The sequence below is a fragment of the Microtus oregoni genome, unplaced genomic scaffold (assembly GCF_018167655.1).
Source record: "Microtus oregoni isolate MIOR12 unplaced genomic scaffold, Mior012 000003F_ref0000135, whole genome shotgun sequence".
Lineage (NCBI taxonomy): Eukaryota > Metazoa > Chordata > Mammalia > Rodentia > Cricetidae > Microtus > Microtus oregoni.
This window is the reverse complement of record NW_024543062.1, coordinates 40,657,714-40,672,066: the sequence shown is the minus strand read 5'-3', so window position 1 is coordinate 40,672,066 and position 14,353 is coordinate 40,657,714. Positions and strand designations below refer to the sequence as shown.

The following is a 14,353-nucleotide window of genomic DNA, read 5'->3' as shown; positions in this document are numbered from 1 at the left end:
TAACTTCACAAAAGTATAATGTAAGGTTTAAGTAAGTGTGCCGTGATTAAGCTAGTCAATGAGTTCAGTGTAAACAAGAGCAAGAAGAGCCCAGGCCACATCTGCTTTAGGAAAGTCATGTTCACAGCTTCTTTCAGGAGTGCGATCCCTGCATTGTTAAGAATGAAAAGTTTTTACACCCCGATAAATCTCTCCGCCGATGCAATAATCAAAATCAAACCAAATTAGAAAAACCCCAGGTTTAATGGATGCCGGCACTCCTGGGTGGCAGGGGAAGGGAGACTGGAAAACCATGTGTTTGTTTTCTGGGGGACAGTTTAAGTAGCCTGTGGTCTTGAGCATCTCTGGGGAGGGGCATCCTTTGGCAAGCTTTCTTGGAGGTGGTGTCTGGACTGAGGCAACTCCCAGGGGGGAGCAGCCTGAGATGGAACTTTCCACCCAAATATTGGATACACAGATGCTAGGTGCTGGGGTGAAGCCTGGACTCAAACATCCCAGACTCTTTGGGAATAAGGATGTTAGGGACTGGGGTGACACTTCAACCACACAAAGTTCTCTGGTCTAGTACTGTTATTCTGCTCAGTGCACATAGTAATTCACTGTTCCCTAAGTCTGTATCTTTTTGTTTTTTGAGGGGGAGGAGTTTTGAGACAGGGTTTCTCTGTAGCTTTGTAGCCTATCCTGGAACTAGCTCTTGTAGACCAGGCTGGCCTCGAACTCCCAGAGATCCGCCAGTCTCTGCCTCCCAAGTCCGTATCTCTATACACATAGATTAATGTGTCACCACAGCTGCTTCTTTTTCTAGTAGATGATGAGTAATACAGAGACCCACAACTGCTCAGCATCTGGAGAGTAAGAGACTGTGGAGTGCTCAGTTCTAAATGGTAATGCATATCACAGTCCTTGCCCCGAGGTTCAAGGATCATTGAAGAGGAAGTAAAAAGGTTTTAAAGTCAGAGAGAGTGGACATCTGCCATGAAGAGGTGGCAGGAGAGTCAGAAGCTGGAGAGGGCGATACAGAGATTAGCATAGAACAGGGGCCTACAGCAGAAGGAGTGGAGCCTCTCTGTGTCTCTCTGTACAGCTCATTGTGCGTGGTACAAAGACACAAGAAATGGAAACTAATTTTCTAAACTCAGCTTTATATCTCTAACAGTTTGTGTTTTTTGCTTGGGAGAATTGAAACCATTAGTATTCAGCTATTATCAAAAGATTTAAATTTATTCATGTCATTTTATTAATTTTGTAGCATTTAATATCATTAGAAATTTGTACTGTAAGTGACTTGAAAACCACTTGAATTTTTTTTTTTACTTTTATCTGCATTTATTTCATGTTGAATTTATTCCCGTGCCATAAGTTTTTGTTTCTTCAGTTTCTTCTGGGATATCTTTTTCTTCTGTGCAACCTCCTCTTCTGGCTTTGGAACAATCTGTTCCTTTTCAGTGAGGATCATCTCGATGTGGCAGGGGGAGCTCATGTATGGGTTAATCCGACCATGAGCTCTGTAAGTTCGTCGGCGCATCTTAGGTGCTTTGTTCACCTGGATGTGCTCAATGACCAGAGAGTCCACATCTAAACCCTTCAGTTCAGCATTGCTCTCTGCATTTTTCAGCATGTGCAGCAAAAATTCTGCACTCCTTTTTGGCCACCGACCCTGTGTCCAGCCCCACTGTTTGGCCTGGGCGCACCTACCGACTCCACCATTGTACCGTCGGAATGGCACACACTGCTTCTTCAAAGTGACATCTTTCAGATACTTGGTGGCTTTTCGGATATGCATACCCTTGATGGCCTGGGCCGTTTCACGGGTGTTCTTAAAGTGAACCCGAAGGTTTGATCCTCACGATTTGCATGATTTTGTGGGGTTTTCTGGGTCAAGAGAGTAGCGAACCATCTTCACGGGTCACCTCTGGCCGCTTACAGGAAGAGCAACCACTTGAATTATTAATGAATCATTTTTACTATAGCACTGGAATGTGCATATACAAAAAGAATAAGTGTACCATTAGATATTTACACAATATTTCTTTCAGTAGTGATTTGTTGTTTGTTGCTGTTGTTTGAGTGTGATAATTTATTCCCTGGCAGTTTCACAGAATTCTATGCAATAGTTTATAAAAGTTTGTTTTAGACCCAGTCCAGCTGGCCTTGGTGAGTTCCCGATAGAACATCCCCATTGTCTCAGTTTGTGGGTGCACCCCTCGCGGTCCTGAGTTCTTTGCTCCTGCTTTCTCTCCTGCTCCTGATTTGGACCTAGGGATTTCAGTCCGGTGCTCCAATGTGGGTCTCTGTCTCTGTCTCCTTTCATCGCCTGATGAAGGTTAATATCCAGGAGGATGACTATATGTTTTTCTTTGGGTTTACCTTCTTATTTAGCTTCTCTAGGATCACGAATTATAGGCTCAATGGGATAAAACTGGACTCCCTGAACATAGCGGACAATGAGGACTGCAGAGCAGTCAAGAACAATGGCACTGGGTTTTGATCCTATTGCATGTACTAGCTTTGTGGGAGCCTAGGCTGATTGGATGCTCACCTTACTAGACCTGGAAGGAGCGGGAGGTCCTTGGACTTCCCACAGGGCAGGGAACCCTGACTGCTCTTTGGACTGGAGAGGGAGGGGGAGTTGGTTGGGGGAGCGGGAGGGAAATGGGAGGCAGTGGCAGGGAGGAGGCAGAAATCTTTAATAAATAAATTAATTAATTTAAAAAAAGAGAGAGAAAAACCTACATAGAGCTATAATTCATAGTTATCCCATCTCTCCCTTTTGACACCAGTTATTTCATTTTATATTTCATGTAAATATACCCCACAGATAAATTAAAGGATAAATGAAGTTTTTTGATATAAAAATTTAAAATAATCTGTAATAAGTGAGTTTTTTAAACAAATCCTAAATACTGTTACTTTGAGAAGCTTGAAAAAAAAGTTTGTTTTAAAAAAAGGCATAGAAATAGTAGTATAACCTTGACTTTTACACATTTTATTTTTGTCTTACTTATAGTATAATTCTCTTTCATAAAGAAACAATTTATTCTCTTTAAGCACTTCACTCAGCTTTGAATTCCTAAAAGGCAGAGATCAGCTTCCCCCAGAGGTGATTTCCACTGTGAGGTAGACCATTAAGTACCTGTGAATGAGCACATGAGAGGATGGTGGGAACTGCTGCTGCTGGTCACTCACTTCCAAGCTGATCACACTCTCCTTTGCCATGAGCTTTTGTGGCAACTTGTAGAAGGAAGTGCAACTGGTAATTTGTCATTTTTCTTTGGTTGAAGGTTTGATGGGGGAAAAACTGTACAATTAGACCACTTAAGAAATATGACATGGAAATTTGAAACAAAAAATTGGTAGTAGGAAAAAGAAAGTAAGTTTTAAATGGATAGCATGATAATGTTTTTGTTCTTCGAAAGCAAAAACTCAAACAAAACTCCCAAAGCAAAGCAAAAAGCACTACCAGTCTCTAAAATAGTTCACATTCTCTCTCCACTGCCTTACTAGAATGCGCACCCTTTTGCCTTCACCCCTTCCAAGCCAGGTCTGGACTTCTCTCCCATTTCCCCTTCAAAGCATATTTCCAAAGACATTTGGAGAGTCTGGTTATTTCCAGTTCTGTGTGCTTATTTCCTCCTTTGGTTTGTAAACATTCTTACTCTTTTATTACACACACCTCTTACTATGTTCTTTAGAAATATTTTAAATTGACTTTTATTTGTAAATTTCTTGACCATAGGGATGGAATGTCTCTGCTTTTGTATTCCCTGTTTCCTCTTTATATTTAGCCTAGGGATGAATGGAGGGAGGGCAGAGAGGTACAAAGGTTCAGTTATTGGTTTCCCCATATCCAAGGACAGTAGGTTTCCAAAATGCCTTGAGCAATGCAATTCATATATAGCACTATTTAAGGTGGCAGTGGTCCCTTAAAGAAGCCTTTTGATTGTTCACAATGTAATGTGGTACCTAACTATCAATGTCAGTGAACCTTAGGTGTGTATAAGGTTGGGGTAGTATAAATAAGTCTATCACCTAAAACAAGGTCAGAGTTGCTTCCCTTGGAAGGAGTGAATTAAAGACTTGAGAAATGAATTTCGTTCCAAGTAGGTGTGGAATTTATATTCACTGAAAAGGAGCGGGAAGTGGTGGGAGAGACCATGAAGGTGTCTGGGCAAGCATGGTGTGATGTCACAGAGTGGCCCCTGTAGAGAAGCGAGGTGAAGGAACTCCTAATTCTGCTTCAGTTTCTACATATTTGGTCCTCATGGGATAGGAAACAAATGACCCCATTTCCTGTCCTGTTTTGGGTGGCTGGAGGCTTTTAACATTCCAATGGTAGGAAGTTATTACATTATTTATCCTTACCACACTTTAACATTTGCAGGCTTTGTTTAAGAAATTGATTTTGCTTTTTCAGTAATTTCTGGAAAGTCATTTCGGTGGTGATAGCACTCATTGCAAACTGGAACAAGAAGTGGCATGTGTTCTGCTCATCTACTAGATTTAGACTGTAATACTTAGGATACTCTTCCATGGAAATAAAGATTGTAAAGGTTGGAGATGATCCCTGAAGACAGGGGTCACCCATGCAAAGGAATAATGTAGCCAGTACCTCATGCTGCTGGAGGAATGGAGATTCCCAGCATGGGGTTGAGACTTGCAGGGTCATGAAGGAATTCCATAGAGTGTTTGGAATGCCCCTCTCCAGTTAGCTGTTACCCACACTGCAGATTTTTGCACAGCTGGGCTTTGCAGCTGGAATTTGGATCCTCTTGGGATGCTTTCCATTTCATAGGCTTTCTATTTTCCTGCCCTGAGCCTTGGGATGGCTTTGGGCTCTGGGACCCTGCGGGCTTAGTCTTCCTTTCAGCTTTCTCTGCCACCTCAGCTTTGCCAGACATGGTCCGTTTTCTCTTTCTCAGACAGCACTTTCTAAACAGAAATTCAGAAGAAAAAAGAATTCTGTTACCCAGATTGTGTTAACTTTGTCAAACTATTGACTTCTTCTCAGATGCTCTTTAACTTTATCCCACCTAGGAATAAATATGTGGGGAGTCGTAGTGACTTTAAAAGCCTCTGGTAGATTGTAATTCAGCCATGTAATTCTGCCCAACTCCATTTTTCTGTTTTTTATTAATCTCTGTGCTATCTTCTCCAAGCCTTAACCTAATTTTAAGAGTCTGGTGCCACACACAGCCTTTGCGGTGTTGCTGTTCAGAGTAACAGTAGCTGCTCAGTCTGCATCTCCTAGGGGACATCAGGCTAGCGGATGCTCTGCCTTATGGCAGTGGATCGTGAATGTCTTTTGGATTTAGGACTTGGGGACATCTTTAGCATCATTATTGATGGCTTATGAAATGTGTCTTTTGGTGGCCAGTGAAGCACACTGCTGGAGCAGAACGTTTCTTTGTCTGCCCTTCTCGTTTAATTCCCAGTGTTCACACAATACCTGTGTCACTGTTGTAAGATAAAGTCCCAAGAGAGTTTGTTTTTGTCCTAAGTAACTAATTTTGATGCTGTTTGCCACATGCCATTCAGATGGGAACGGAAGGTTTGGATGATGGCGTGGTGCCCGCAGGTTATTGACAGTGGCTGTGTAAAAGGTGGAGCACATCCATCTCTTTCTGGGCAGATGACAGGAAGGGGAGGTGTTATTTTTGTGATAAATACAAAGTTTTTCTAGATAAATACAAGTATCTCTCTGCTGAGATGCTCTGTGGTTAAGCATTAACCAGACTTTACCACCCTGGGCATTCCTTTTCTATTTGAATTTTGCGTGCTTATTATTTCCCAAGTATTCCCTGTAGTTATGCCCTTTATGTCAGTGTTTCCCAAAATAAGGTTCAGGAGGCACCCACGCTAGACACACACTGGTGTCTGTCCCAGGCTTCAGTCAGACCCTCTGGTCACAGAGCCAGGAGTCAGAATGCTGCTGTTCTGTCTCCAGTCATCAGCCTGTTGCACCCTACAGTGAGACCCCTCTGAGCAAGCACATCTTCTCTCAGTTCCCACCTTCTACTTCATATGCTGCAGCTCTCTGCTCAGACATTCTGAGTTCCCGGGGCGTAGCATCGTGCCTCCTTTCTCATCTATGTCGTCCATGTCAGCAGCGAGGATTCGGAGCTTGTCAGTGAATGATGCTTTGGTGCCAGGATGACGTAGTAGCTATCCTTTGTGACGTTTGTGGGGTTGGGTTTTTCTTTATTTCTCCGTGCTAAGACGCTTGCGCCTCTCATCTCTCATAGTGCATTCCTGTGACTTCGCTCTCCTCGGTGGCTTTTGCTCATGTACATTTTCTCATTCCTTTGGGGGTGTGCTGCTCTGATGTCGAAGGTCTCTGGCTTTCCTCGTATATTCTTGCATGAGTCAACTGTACTTTTAACAAAGCACACATACCTCTTTGTGTTGAGAAGGGAATGCTGGTCTGTTTTATGTCTTGTACAGAAATCTTCTAACATTGTTACTTGTCTTACTTGCGCAGTAGTTAATGTGAAACCTCTTCTGAATAGTGTTGGCAGTTAGATCTTCTTCTGCTGGGTAGGTCTGTTGATTAAAAAAAAAGAAAGAATTTGGTCATGGGCAAATAAAGAAAAGAAGCAAGTTTCTTAGAGATTTTAAAGCATAGCATATTCTTATGTTGTCAGTTTATAAAAGAATCATATGACATACTTAAAATCTACTGCCTGCTTTTTTCCCACATAATGACTGTCTTGTGATCTAGAGTGTTTTTACTATTAGGGAGGCTGTGTGTAATTGCTCACACCTAGATAGCAGAGTAAACTGTGGAGTTTCTCTCCTTCCACCTTTACACGGATTCCAGGGATCAAACTGGGGTCTCCAGGCTGGTACAGCATCCCCCTTACCCTGTAAGCCATCTTGCCAGGCCTTTGCCATCGTCCTTTGAGCTGTCTTGTGTGTGTGTGTTTAACCTAGTATAGGATCTGATCAGTAAGTGCTCTCTCTTACTTGTGTGTGTGTGTATGTGTGTTTAACCTACTATAGGATCTGATCAGTAAGTGCTCTCTCTCGTGTGTGTGTGTGTGTGTGTGTGTGTGTAACCTAGTATAGGATCTGATCAGTAAGTGCTCTCTCTTATTTGAATAATATTAAAGAGGATTAAAATATAAATGTCTTTTTAAGGAATGCTTTAATTTGCCGTTACTACAGTAGGCCGATTGTAATTATTCCTAACGTTGACCATTCTATCTCTCTGTCTTTTGTTACTTTAGAAAATTCCTGTCTAGACGCTGCTTGGTCTGGGGATTGACTCAACTAGCAGGTGCAGAGCATGCACCCCTACTTTAGCTATGCTGCCTTAGCTTTTAATATCTACAGGAAAGCTTTTGCTAGATTTTGAGCATATCTTTTTGTAACAGTAGATTTAAAATTTAAGCCAAGTTAAATATTCATGTATTTATTTCTGTTTTCTAATCATATGAGATGGTGTTGTGTTTATTTTGCTGGCTCCAAGAGTCATTTATGGTGTTGAGAACACAGATAGGGTGGTTTCAGTTTATTTTAGCTCAGATGTTGAGAAGTTCATTGTTTGCCATGGTTGTATCTGTGAACTTCTGAACCCCAGAAGGCAGGCGGTGCTCCCTGAAGTGAGGCTGGTGGACAGCTCTTGGGGCAGAAGGGCATACATAAATCCACATGGATCCATCTCAGGAATTGTAAAGGGCTGACATGTGCCAGGAAATTGAGAAGAGATGGAAGTTCAGTCATAGGGCAGTAGCTTTGGGGTGTGATGGTAATGTGAGCACCAGAAGATGAGTCATGCCTTCTGAGGAGGAGGTATTCATAGTGATGCCGATGCTGGCCTTGGGAGCCAAGAGGTTTTCATGTCCCCACAATTACAGACAGCCCCAGGAAGACAGTGGGGCGGAAGGTATTTTCTGTTGAGCCCCTCTGCATCCAGGAGCATGAGTCTCTATCGTGCAAAGTACTCTCTGCTCCTTAACTGTTCTGTATGTGTTGGTTGCTTGTGTCACACCTGACATACTGTGGGATCAAGTTTCTAATTGGATAAAGCAACAAGAAGGGCTTCAGTTGCAAGAGTACATGGATGGTAAGTCAGATGTGTTGATGATTGAATTCTCTCAATCATTTGCTTACCTATTGTTCCTTGAGGTCAAGTATACGTAAACACTATGAAGAGGGTTTTGGCCCCTTCCCAAGGTTAGTCTTCCTAAAGAGAAACCTTACTGTCTGCACCTCAAGGTGGCCTCTCAGAACAGTAGCTAAGCATGGTTTGGGAATCTGTCGTGGAAGACAGAAAAGCACACACTAAATCTTACTGCCCATGCTTTTCTTTGTTTTATTTAAGCAGCAGCAGCAGCTTTTCTCTTATTCTCCTCAGTGTATGAATTTTTAAAATAAGCATCAAAAAATAATGATTTACATAGTAAATGATTTTTATGTAATTAGCGACTAAAAAGAAAATAGACTGTTCCTACCAGTCTACAACAAAGGAGATGTCATAAGAACATAAAGGGGGCTGTTTGGAGGAGAGAGGCAGCCAGTGAGGGACAGGGCAAATGGAAAAGTGCAATATACACTGTGTGTAAAAATTCCATAATTTAGTATATTAACTGAAAATTACTAATAAAGAAATAGTAAATGTGGACCAGAGTTAAGATGAAAAATGAAAATTATTGAAAGTAAATATTAAAAGAAATTCAGAGTAGGTTCTATCACTCTGGGATGAAATAAAAATAAAACCTTCTTAATGAAAAAACAAAAAAGAAGTCCATAAAAGAAGGAATAACAAATTTGAGCCAATAGAACTTAAAAACAGTGTGCGGCAAGACGCATACTGTTCAACAGCATGAAAACTACAAGGAGGCAATATTTATAATATATGCTGATCATACTCGCAAAGTTCCTCAAACTTTTTAAAAGCCCATTAGAAAAATGGACAAATGATATGGGTGTCTTTGGGAGACATTTTGTGAATACCAATCCCCTTTGTAAAAAAGTTCAGTTTTACTGAGAAATACAGATGAAACTGACTTTTCATCTTTGTCTTCGGATGAGAAACAATTGGGAGGATGTGGGTGGCAGTGATTGAAGGCGTGGAAGAACTCTTTCTGAATGGCTGATAGGAAGAATGAGTTTGCAGGTTTTTGTTTTAAAATTTTGTATCATATATTGAAATATTAATTACTATATTCTTTTTTCAACTAGTTATACTTTCAGAACTACAAATTCACAGTTCCTTTTTCAGGAACTTTTGAGCCCATTTGGGTTTTGGAATCAGAGATTTTTCATATCACATGGAGTGAGGCCTGAAGACAGATCGACCAGAACGTTTTGGTTTCTGGAGAACAAATGAATATTCATGTCAATAGGTCATCTTTGGTACCAATTGAGTCAATGCCAGAGCTTTCAATTTTTTTTTTCCTTCAGGATCTTTTGGATTTCAGAATTAGGCTAAAACAGAGCCCTGGCAATAAAATTGAACATCAGTATCCTGGATGTGGATGTGAACTGAACTTGCAGGGGAGGTGGAACTGCAAAGAGTAGGAAGAGCTCATAACTTGTTCTTTACATACTTCTCTAGTTTTCTGTGATAAATGTGCATGTCTTATTTTGGTTATCAAATAAAGGCAACGTTCTTGTGGCAGCACGTCCAGTGAGTGTTCTTAGGACTGTAGCCTGGCAACTCTCCATGCATAGGTCACCTGAGCCTGTAAGGATGAACTGGTACAGAGTGAGGACTAAGCCCACAGCTAAGCTTACAGCCAGTCCTTAATGACTTAACATTGAGTCAAAGTTTTAATTTCTAAAAGTATGTTCCACAGTAGGTAAATCACAATTTTAACAAGAGCTGTTGCTCTGAAATGAAAGTCCTTTCTCCTATTGAATTGTTTTTAACTAGCACAGTGATGTTGAATAATGATTAAAGAAAATGGACTAGGGATATAGGATATAGCTCACTAGTATAGCGCTTGTTTAACTAGTAAATTCTGCTTTAGTAGTCATAATCATAATAATAATAATAATGGGAAAATGGTTTTAATAATGGGAAAATAGTTCAAAAAATAGTACTAATTTTTCTCTGTCAATTCACTGTCATGCTCACTTTGAGTACTTATGGATATGATCAAAAATAGAACTACTAGGGTAAATGCCACAGCTCACTTGAGTGTTTGCACCTGAAATGAGTGAGTCCTTGGGTTCAGTCTCTAGTATGAAGACCTCACAAAACAAAACCATCCAGACACTCCATCATAAGTGTGCTTTGTTCTTGGACAAAATATTAAACTTATATGTAACAAAGACTAATTAATATCATGTCTGAAATAATCATCATACTACTTGGTTTATTTCCTAAACATGTAAAAATACATATATCTATTTTGTGTCTTGTACAAAAGGAATTTTAGTATGTTACTGAGTGTAGATAGATAGAACAAATTCTAAGAAACTAGAAAAATCAAGGATGTTTCATAACCTTGACAAATAAGCCCAGAAGGAAAAAGTTTATGAAGAGTTTTGTGTGTTTTACTTCTGTATTTATTCAGTCCTCTCAACTTTGACACTGTAGAACACTAGCTTTTTTTTCCTTTCCAGCCCTTGGATGCTCCACTTCATGTACTGTGGGGCTTATTTGCTCCTAAGTAGTTCCTTGGAAGCCAGAATGAAATAAGCTTGCAGCTGTGGGGTTGCTGTTTTGCAAACTCATAAAGCTGATAAATAATAGTAGAAATATTGTGTACATAAATTGGTGTGTTTTAACATTTCTAATCAGTGTAAGAAGCTAATTACTCTTCTGGTTTGTGGATCTAAATACCTTTAGCTTAAGGGAGTAGTCACAAAGATTATACCTCAAAATTTAATTTAAAAATTTTCTTTAAAACTAAGTATAGACAGTGTCTTAGTTAGGGTTACTGTTCCTGTGATGAAACACCATGACTGAGGGAAGTCAGAACAGGAACTCAAGCTGGACAGGAACCTAGAGACAGGAGCTGATGCAGAGGTCATAGAGGAGTTATTGACTTGTTGGCTTGCTTTCCATGGAGCAGAACCCAAGACCACTAGCTCTGGTTGGCTGTCCCCTTTCCCATCTATGACTAATTAACAACATGCTTTACAAGCTTGCCTGTACTCTGCTTTTATGGAGGCATTTTCTCAGTTGAGGCTCCCTTCTTAAGTTGACATAGACTAGCCAGAACAGACAGTAACACATTTGCATGGTGGTGTTGCCCTGGATTTAAGGGGAAGGGACAAAAGTAATGACTGCTCTGTCTCTGCAGTAGTAGTTTTTGAGGGCAAGTTTTCCTTTCTGTTACTTTTTAGTTATGTCTGTGAAGCTGCAGAAAGAACAGTGAAGGCCTTAATGGCGTGGACTAATAGACAGCACCCTTTCATATGTTAGCACTTTGGGCATTTCCTTTCCAGTGTCCGTGCTGCTAGGATGTAAATAGAGTAAGAGGTGCACATCAGGAACTGCCACCAACCTGACCCGTAGTGCGATTACCATTTCCTTCCACTAGCCTGCCCTGACCCCACTCTGCACCTGGCGCTTGAGACCCATTCCTAACAAGTAATTGCACTTCCTTATACATGGGACTTTTATGGTACCTACCTTGAATGGGATGTCAAGATTGCTTATAATGAGCAAGCTCCTGATCTTGTCTCTGAAAATTTTGGAGTCTGTCCAGTGCTTGGACACTCCTCTGCCAGTACTGAGGAGCAAAAATGTGCCTTGGAGTGTCTTGTAAGTCAAACAGTCTAAACTCTCGCATTGCCCGATGTTGTCTGTTTGATGTTGTGCTGTAACACTGTATCATACAGTGTCATTTTATTGGCTAAGATTATTCTTCATTAGGTTCTCTGTACATGTTTATTTCCCCCTCTGTACTCTGATGATGGACCAATGGGCATGGGCTACTTTTATTTTTCTGAAGTAGACTGCTTGCTTTGGAAAGTGAAGTCAGTCTTCTTATTTTTGGAAGTTTAGGAACACTATTCTGGATTTGACTTCTATAAAAAAAAAATAAGGTATTTGAAAAAGCATCCCTGTTGGCTTGATAGGAGAAAATGAGTGAAGAGGTAGCATTTTCTTTTCTACAATACTTCCTTTGACCCGTGGCTAAGAATTGTGACTGCTAGTTCTTATAACATGTACAGGTAGAATTCTATTGAATTCTTAATGGTGATATGTTGAAAGATGTCAAGGCTGTATCCAGTAGTCACACAACTTTCTTATAGCATTTTACCTGTGACGTTGGGAAATAAGACAACTTCAGAGTCCTCTTCTATTCTTGATTTTAAAAAAAAAAATACCTGAAATTAGGACAATGCCCAGTATTTTAGTCTGCTCTGACTGTTCTAGTATTATACCTTACAATGAGTATTTGGTTTTCAAGTCTTGAATCGTTTCTTTCACTTGTTTGATTGCTTTTTCTTTGTTTACTTTCAGGAATTTATTGATTTCTTCCAGTTTTTTGTCTTTTCCTCCTCTTTCTTGAGGAATTTTTTATTTTCTCTTTAAGGGCCTCAAACAACTTCCTAAAGTTATTTTTAGGTTGTTTTCTTCTGCTTCATCTGTGTTGGGGTGTTCTAGTCTTGCTGCTATAGAAACACTAGTATTTGGGGTGCCACGATGCTCTTCTTGTTGTCTAGCATATTCTTACCTTCTCTGCACATCTTTTCCTCCAATTGGTGCAGTGGGTTCTGTGTCTCCAGTGATCGCTCCTCTAAGTGACAGTGGATCCGAGACTCAGGTGGTCACTCCTTGTGTTGGAATTGGACCACAGTTCTGGTCCTTCCTACACAATGACTAATTGGAAAGCGACATGAATTTATTGTTTATAATTCAATAGAGGCTGGAATGCCTAAGGCCAATATACCAGTAGATTTGGTGTTTATTGGGAGGTTACTTATCTTTTTTCTTCTTTCTTTCTTCCTTCCTTCCTTCCTTCCTTCCCTTTCTTTCTTTCTTTCTTTCTCTCTCTCTCTTTCTCTCTCTCTCTCTTTCTTTCTTTCTCGCTTTCTTTCTTTCTTTCTTTCTTTCGGAGCTTATTTTTGAGTCTGTACTTTCTCCCCAAATTTCTCACATGGTGAGGTGAAGGTCTGCCCTTCAGCCTCCCTCTTTTATAAGGACATTAATCCTATTTTTAAGTTTATAAATTTAAACATTGGTGTAAATTTCATTATAAGGATTTAGGGCTGTGCACTTAATTAACTTTCTTTAGCCTTGAGACTGTGTGCTCTGAGATGTGTATGTATAAAATAACATTGGTTACATTTCTATTTCCCTGATTAAACACATAGCCAAGGCAGCTTATAGAAGAGAGTGATTAACTTGGTGCTCATAGCTTTAGAGATGGGGAGCATGAGGCAGGCATGGCACTGTAACAGTAGTTGAAAGCTCACATCTGGAGAAACAACCACTTGGTAGAGAGGGACACTGGGAATGGTATGAGTCTTTTGAAGCTTCAAAGCTTACCCCAGTAATATACTTCCTTTAGCAAGGCCACACCCTCTAATCCTTCCCAAACAGTTCTGCAAGCTAGAACCAAGTATCTAAATACGTGAGCCTTTGGGGGTCATTCTCATTCAGACCATCACAAGTACACATATTCCCTCACTGTAATAAGTGTAATAAGATTTTTAATGATTTTTCCTTGAATTTTTAGCTTTTTTTTTAATTTTTTTTTATTGAGAAAAGGAGAAAAAAAAAACAAAAAACAAGTTTCCACCTCCTCCCAGCCTCCCATTTCCCTCCCTGTCCACCCACCCTTCTCCCCCTCCTCCCACCCTTCTCCCCCTAGCCCACTCCTCTCCCCCTCCCTCTCCAGTCCACAGAGCAGTCCAGATTCCCTGCCCTGTGGTAAGTCCTAGGTCCTCCCCCCTCCGTCCATATCTAGGAAGGTGAACATCCAAACTGGCTAGGCTCCCACAAAGCCAGCACATTAAGTAGGATCAAAACCCCGTGCCATTGTCCTTGGCGTCTCATCAGCCCTCATTGTTCGCCATGTTCAGAGAGTCCGGTTTTATCCCATGCTTTTTCGGTCACAGTCCAGCTGGCCTTGGTGAGCTCTCAATAGATCAGCTCCACTGTCTCAGTGGGTGGGTGCACCCCTCGTGGTCCCGACTTCTTTGCTCATGTTCTCCCTCCTTCGGCTCCTCATTGGGACTTTGGGAGCTCAGTCCAGTGCTCCTGTGTGGGTCTCTGTCTCTATCTCTATCCATCACCAGATGAAGGTTCTATGATGATATGCAAGATATTCGTCAGTATTGCTCTAGGATAGGGTCATTTCATGTTCCCTATCCTCAGCTGCCCAAGGAACTAACTGGGAACCTCATCTTGGGCACTTGGGAGCCCCTCTAGGGTCAAGTCTCTTGC

At 40.9% G+C, this 14,353-nt stretch overlaps 1 protein-coding gene and 1 pseudogene across 1 annotated transcript in view; one reads left to right on the top strand and one right to left on the bottom strand.

The window, feature by feature from the left end:
- The window catches only part of Phlpp1 (PH domain and leucine rich repeat protein phosphatase 1), a 222,752-nt gene that overhangs the window by 128,248 nt on the left and 80,151 nt on the right, over positions 1–14,353 (top strand). The gene's annotated exons all lie outside the window — the stretch shown is intronic.
- LOC121445968 lies at positions 1,302–1,897 on the bottom strand (annotated as a pseudogene).